The sequence below is a fragment of the Sinocyclocheilus grahami genome, unplaced genomic scaffold, assembly GCF_001515645.1.
Source record: "Sinocyclocheilus grahami isolate Dianchi unplaced genomic scaffold, SAMN03320097.WGS_v1.1 scaffold578.1, whole genome shotgun sequence".
In the NCBI taxonomy this organism is placed as follows: Eukaryota; Metazoa; Chordata; class Actinopteri; order Cypriniformes; family Cyprinidae; genus Sinocyclocheilus; species Sinocyclocheilus grahami.
This window is the reverse complement of record NW_015505757.1, coordinates 372,765-379,707: the sequence shown is the minus strand read 5'-3', so window position 1 is coordinate 379,707 and position 6,943 is coordinate 372,765. Positions and strand designations below refer to the sequence as shown.

Genomic DNA, 6,943 nt, shown 5'->3' with positions numbered 1-6,943 from the left:
AAACAACCTAACATGCCAAAGTCTTTTACACAGTACTGTTTTTTTCACCTTCTTTTTGGAATAATTGCTATGATAGCTTTTACTCTTCTTCAAGAGTTAAATTAAAAGATCTTTAGAATTTCATTCAAATTTGGGGGTACTCATGATACTGTGTTAACTATGATGTTTGTGTAACTCATCGTTTGCAAAATCCACATGCATATGCCAGAATCTTATTTCTAGATTTTACATCAGCTTTTAACACACTGAGGGTTGATTTTTTTTTTTAGAACAGGTGATATCTGTGGGTGGTCCATTGGCATTTGGTACTGTGGAATAAAGACTTTTTGCTGTTCCGTACACAGAGAGTATGGTATAATGGTCAAATGTCAGACGAATGCTATGTTAATACGAGGGAAGTGTTTCATCACCTATATTATTTTCATTGTATATTAATGACTTTATGATTCGTAATTCTAATTTTATCCTTTTTAAGTATGCAGATGATATGGCTTTGGTAGGAATTCTTTAAAAAAAATTATGTAAATGACTTGGTCAAATATAGGAAACATGTTGAGGAACTCCTGTGCTGGTGTAATAATAGTGCATTGATATTAAATACAAAGAAAACCAAGGAATTAGTAATTAATCGTACTAGGCAAGAAGTTGCAGTTGTGCCTATAATGATAGATAGTCACCCAGTTGAGATTGTTGATCATTTTAAATATCTTGGTACATAGTAAACTTAGTTTTGGGGATAACACTAATTATATTTTTAAAAAATGCATGCAACGTCTGTTTCTAATACGGAGAATCATTAGGTTTGGAGTGAGTTAGAACATACTGGAGATTGCTTACAAATCATTGGTTGAGAGTGTGTAAGTTGTTGTAAGTTGCAGCATGTCAAGTCTGTTTCATGTCAAGTCAAGTCTCGGATTATTGTTTGGATGTTTGGATCACTCTGTAAATTAACTGCACTTGGGTTCTTCACTACACTCGCCTTCAGTGGATTATTCGTTACAGAATACACAACCCACCACAATGAACTCAGCAGATCGTCTTGTTCACCTTCGCCAAGGAAACCGGGACATTGAGGATTATGTGGAGGACTTTTGTGGACTTTGTCACCAGGTAGACTTTAATGAAACAGACTTGACATGAACAGACTCAACGTGGCATGAACAGACTAGACTCACCGACAGCAGGTTACAACAGCAATACACGACCCGGGCACAATGGGAAAATGATAGCTAGTTATAGCAGACAAGGAGGATCACATGACATGAACAAACCAATGGGAAACAAGACACATGATTAAGACAAGCAATCCGAACATGACACAATGAACAGAGGAACCAATAGCATGAAGACATGAGGGCAAGGGAAGCATGACACAAACAGCATGAAACAATTACAAAATAAAAGACATGAAAACATGAACATGAAACAAAACCCCACATTAGAGCTGCACATGTGCTGACAGACTTGATGAGATTTGCTCTGTGTTATGCAGGTGTTTCGTGATGGCATGAGAGCGCCGGTGTTCTTTGTGGCCAGTAGGGGGCATCATGCTGATATAGGAGGCATCACTCCAGGCTCCATGCCCCCCCACTCCACCTGTCTACAACAGGAGGGTGCCGTCTTCACTTCCTTCAAACTGGTCACGGGTGGAGTTTTTTAGGAGAAAGGTTAGATGACATATCAATCAGGTTGAAGTCAGTGTAACAAATAATACTGAATGATTATCATATTGTTATACCAGGATATTACTATGGTCAGTTTATACTAGATTGAGTGTGTGTTTTTATTTTATTTTATTTTATTTTTTTGTCATTTCTTTTTATTCGTAGTCATCTTTATATCCATCAGCTGTGACAGAAGCCCTCATGGCACCCGCTCAATATCCAGGATGCTCTGGGACACGCAATCTCCGTGACAACCTGTCAGACCTTCGGGCACAGGTAGCAGCCAATCAGAGGGGTTGTCAGCTGGTGGGGGGAGTTGATTGCCAGCTACGGATTAGAAATCGTCCAGGCGTACATGGGATACATTCAGGTGTGTACATTTGTCTGATGTATTAAATATAGCTAATGTAAATCTCAGCTTGAAATTTATGTCAGAGTTTGGTTTATGTTATCTTAAAGTTCCCTGTGTATATTTAGAGTAACGCAGAGCTTGCAGTTCGAGACATGCTGAAAAAGTTCACCTGTCGGCGGCGACATGAAACGGGCTCTCTTGAGGTTGAAGCAGAAGATCAAATGGACGACGGGACACAGATCAGATTGAAGATCCAGATTGATGAACAGCAAGTAGGAAATCATTTTCACTTTTGCAGATTCAAATCAGTTTCTGAATTAGAACTCGGTAAAACTGTTTTTGTATTTTGATCATTTATCCCCTCAAGGATTCATACTGAATATAATATTGAGAATATTGAATATTCATTTTCAATAGCGCATTCTGCTATATATGTAAATGAATGTAAAACTGCACAAACATTACAAACTGCTGTATTTAAGTGCTAAAATGACAGTAAAAAGAACAGTGTAGTACATTGTTGTGTAGTGTAGTACTCATGCCTCTGTCCATCTGCGTGTCTGTCTGCAGGGCAGTGCAGTGTTTGATTTCACCGGCACAGGCACAGAAGTGTGGGGTAACTGTAATGCTCCTCGTGCCATTACCTTCTCTGCCCTCATATACTGCTTGAGATGCATGGTGGGCCAGGACATCCCCCTCAACCAGGTGACACACATACACAATATACATACCAGCAACTGCTTGGTTACTCACATTCTTCAAACTATCTCCTTCTGTTCAGCAGAAGAAAGAAATTCTTAAGGGTGAGTAAATGATGACAGTATTTTCATTTTTGGTCGAACTATCCATTTAATAGAGATTGAAGGAGACTAAACAAACCAGAAGAGAGTAGCAAATGAGGGTTTTTTAGGGAAAAAACAACAGATTCCATGTGTAGTAATACTTTTATGGTAAACATTTGATAACAGTGCTTAGAAGAACAAGGAACCTTTAAGAGACACTGAGAGCTGGAGGAGAGAGACCTTTAAACAGAGGAAGACCAGTAACTTGAACTGCAGGTTAATAATAATTTATAAAAATGCACCAATATGGAATTTCAGGGCCAATTCTGATAACCGATTATTTTGACTTTTAAACATTTAAAATGGAGCTGCTATCTAATAATTTAAAAACCACGAGGTGGTTATACAGTGAATCGGTGTGACTGTATTACAGTTGTTATGCTGTTAAACTAGTATAATAGTATTGTAGTATATTATATTACAAATTAAACTATTATAAATTGTATTGTGTCAGTTTATATGATTATGGTTATAGTGATTAATTGCTGTAACACTAAGCAAAGTAGAACAAAAAATGTAATGCATATACTATCATTAAAAGGTTTGGGTCTGTAAGATTATTAATGTTTTTGAAAGTCTCTTATGCTTTCCAAGGCTGTGTTTATGTAATAAAAACTACAATAAAACATTAGTATTGTGAAATATTATTCCAATTTACAATAGCTTTTTAAAAATTAACTTTTTTCTCTTTTTACATATTTTAAAGGGATCATGAATTGAGAAATCAACTTTTACTTGAGCTTTTGATATATTCAGTTTCAGTACTGAAAACGTCGTTAAACACCGCCTCCACAGAAGAATATAAACACCCAATTCTGTAGCCCCGCCCACTGATTCGCGCATGACATTGTAGGGAAATAACGTAAGTGGCACTAAACCAGTTCGAGCAACCAAACAATAAACATGCCATTAAAGATCGCAAAATGTTGTGCAGTGCCTGGTTGTGGAAGAACACAGTCGCTGCATAACCTTCCTTCGGATTCAAATATTAGGAATGCGTGGTTGAACTTTATTTTGAATGAAGTTCCAGTTTTCGTGAGTAAAACATTGAGCGTTTGTTCGCTTCATTTCACCGCGGATTCCTTTGTAAACAAGACACAGGTCGACGCTGGATTTGCAGAGAGACTGAGATTAAAAAGCAATGCTGTGCCGACAGGAATGAGCAGAATCGCAGCACACTTATGTGAGTAAAAAATATTTGTACTGTGTCACTATTGCTTTGTTAGATATCGCTTGATATGTCCTGATTATGTGTACGTGTCTAACCAAAGTCACAGAAGGCTCCAACTATGAAGGACGTAGCTTGTCAAACAGACACACAGAAAGTTAGTTTACTATGCAAAACTGTTATCCAATGAGCAGTGTGCATTTACTTCCAAATCTTCAATGCGGCACGTCCATAAAAACTGAGTGTTTCTCGAGCCGGCCTCAAAACCAGGGTAGAAAATAGCCTATTACTTGTTGATTTTGATGTTTTTGAATGTAAAACCCATGCAAATGTCATAAGTGGACCTCAGACAACAGTCTAAAATAATTTTAAAAAGCCAGTTCATGACCCCTTTAAAATTTAATCATAATTATTCCTAAGACCGCAAAGCTGAATTTCGCAGCCATTACTCCAGTCTTCAGTGTCACATGATCCTTTTGAAAATATTCTAATATGCTGATTTAATGCTGTTTTTCACACATTAAACTTGGTAAATAAAATAAAAAAGTAGTTTAAAGCGGACATAACACACACAGTTTCTGCCAATCTCATGTTAAACTTGAGTACCTATAGAGTAGTATTGCATCCTTCGTATCTCCGAAGAGTGCCGTGGGCAGAGCTAGAGAGTCACAAGCACACGCAGCTTTTACGTAGCAATCGTCTACAAGCTGTGACATCGACATAGATACAACAGGGACAAAAACTTTATTGACTTAAATTAACTATGGCTAATGAATTAACGAAAGAAGCATATCGATGGGTGAGCTCTTGCTCTTTCTCTGGTTGATGTGTGCACGCACTCTTCCTGGAGAAGTGCTCATACAAGGAATTCTGCCCTTTATGACGTCATACGGGGCCATACTCAAAACTTTCTGAAACTTATACGAACCCTGAAGGAATGTCTTTGGCACAGAAATACTCCATCATAAGTCCAGCTGTTTTTTTTAGACTTTGGTCATGTTTAGCATGAGAATCCAACTCTTTAGCAGTGTAAATAAGTCAGAATGCATGAAATAGCATTAGACCTCCCCTTTAATCCAAGTCTTCTGAAGGGACACAATCGTATTTATTGATAAATATATTTAATGTATGCTTTTATTCAAATATAAATATCAATGCACATACACAGAAGATCAAACATGCTTGCTTGACACACAAGATTTTTTGCACTTTATTCTGCTCCACTTTTTGTTTACAAAGGTTTTATTAGACTAAATCAATATTCATACACATAGTTGTGTGGGTAGTTGACCTGTCATCTAAATTTACTCTTACCGGTGTGTGTATATATATTTGTATAAAATCTTCATAGACAAAGGATAGGTTGCATTTTATTTTAAGTTGCCCTTGTTACAGTGCTATTACAAAAATTAATACTGAGGAATATTAATATTAACAATATGTGCTTACTATAGGGTCAGGGCTAAGGTTTGATTAGGGTTGTAATGGCATAATTTGCATGCTTAATTTACTGCTATTACTGAAGTAAGTAGATGTAACCTATAACAAGGACACTAAAATAAAACGTTATTACACTTATCGTTATTATGAATATAATGATTTTTAATTAGCAGGAAAGACTTTGTGTGATGTTTTTCAGGGCTGTCTGGCCCCTGTTAAAGTCATCATTCCCCCCGGCTCGATCCTGCAGCCATCTCAGAATGCTGCGGTAGTGGACGGTAATGTGCTGACCTCACAGAGAGTGGTGGACGTCATCTTCAAAGCCTTCCAAATGTGTGCAGCATCACAGGTGTGTCATATCAGTCAGAATGAGCTCTGTCTACATCTTTCAATGAAATCTCCTTGTGCTGCAAAAATCCAGTTCGGGTTTTCAGACCATGCAGTTTTGGCTGTTTGAGTCAGGTCAAATAAAAAAATTTCAATACAGCTTTACAGAAAATCATGATATTAATGTTCATAATATCTTAATATCTAAATGCATCTACTCTTGTATAGTCTTATTTAGCAGATTAGAGTTGAGCGATGATATGATTTACATTTTACAACAATACAAGCAATCATGCAGCTGAGATATGCTATATAGCAGGGTTCCTCAAATCTTGCCCTGGAGGTCCAATGCGCTGCAGAGTTTAGCTCCAACCCTGATCAAACCCACCTACCTGTGATTTTCTAATGATCCTGAAGACATTGATTAGCATGCTCAGGTGTGTTTGATTAGGGTTAGAGCTAAACTCTGCAGGAAAGTGGATCTCGTGGGCCAGATTTGAGGATCCCTGCTATATAGTATGTATCGCCCTTCACAAGTATACTATATGTGTGTGGATAAAGTTAGACATACTTGTATATCCAAATTTATATAAAGAGCTGGACGATACTATAGTTTCATTTTGCGACAAAATAAAAAAATTAAACAGTTAAGATACTGTATGCTATATAATTAATATATATCTCATAACGTGAGTGTACTGTGTACTGTAACGGGGTGGAAGGAACACGCGACAAGGAGAGCTCAAATAAATACCCCGGAGGGTGGATTTATTCACAGAGAAAGTGCTCAAGTGAGTGCACTGGGTCCTGAGGTGAGTCGAGGCTTCTCCGTGCGTGAGTCGGGACACGGCCGGCCGTTTACCTCGACCCTGACTTCCGGGGCTCCCGCCGGCAGGTCCCAATGTACTATGCACCCGGCCAGCCATGTCTGTGCGGGAGTGGAGGTGACTTCGGCCAGCATGGGCTCATCCCGCGGAGTGGGAGCCGCCGGCCTGCTTACTGGTCGGGAGATGCCCTCCGGCGCACGTTGCTCCTGGGCCACCCTCCGGGGAAAAAGCCGCCTCCGCCAGCTCCATTGCCTCCACGAGCTCCAGGGTTGTAGCGGGGTTCCGCATCCCCACGGCTTGGCGGTGGGTTCGTGGGAGAGCTC

At 38.9% G+C, this 6,943-nt stretch overlaps 1 pseudogene; it reads left to right on the top strand.

Moving 5' to 3' along the window:
- The window catches only part of LOC107556751 (5-oxoprolinase-like), a 38,315-nt pseudogene that overhangs the window by 23,575 nt on the left and 7,797 nt on the right, over positions 1-6,943 (top strand).